Here is a 451-nt window from a genome sequence, read left to right as displayed (position 1 = left end):
GGCCCTCGTGGGGAGCCAGGCCGGCCCACAGGCCCGGCGGTCCGTCCTTCCCTTCTTTCCACCCCCCTCCCCTAGGGGCCGGCGGCGGGCGCTTCGCTCCTCTGCTGGCTCCCGGCCCGGCTCCGGGCCTCCACCGCTTCCTCCGCGCCCCACGCCAGGTGCTCGCGCTGTGTCTCCATCCTCCCCGCAGGAGGACCTTTAAATAGCGACGTCAGCGCGCTCCTCTGCGCACCCACGTCACCCGCCGCTCACGTCACCGGGGTGCGGGGGATGATGTCACGCGGCCGGAAGTACTGCTAAATTAGGGACGGAGCAGGGGGAGGAGGACTCGGCGAGCTCTTCTGTGCCCACCTGCTCTCGCTTCTCCTTAAAGGCCAAAGCGCAGGAGATAGCCGAGAGGAGCGCCGGGAGGAGGAGATTTCCTTGCCACAAATGTGCCAAACACGAGTGA

This window comes from Bison bison, unplaced genomic scaffold (assembly GCF_000754665.1).
Source record: "Bison bison bison isolate TAMUID 2011002044 unplaced genomic scaffold, Bison_UMD1.0 scf7180017864034, whole genome shotgun sequence".
In the NCBI taxonomy this organism is placed as follows: Eukaryota; Metazoa; Chordata; class Mammalia; order Artiodactyla; family Bovidae; genus Bison; species Bison bison.
This window is presented reverse-complemented; position numbering follows the sequence as displayed.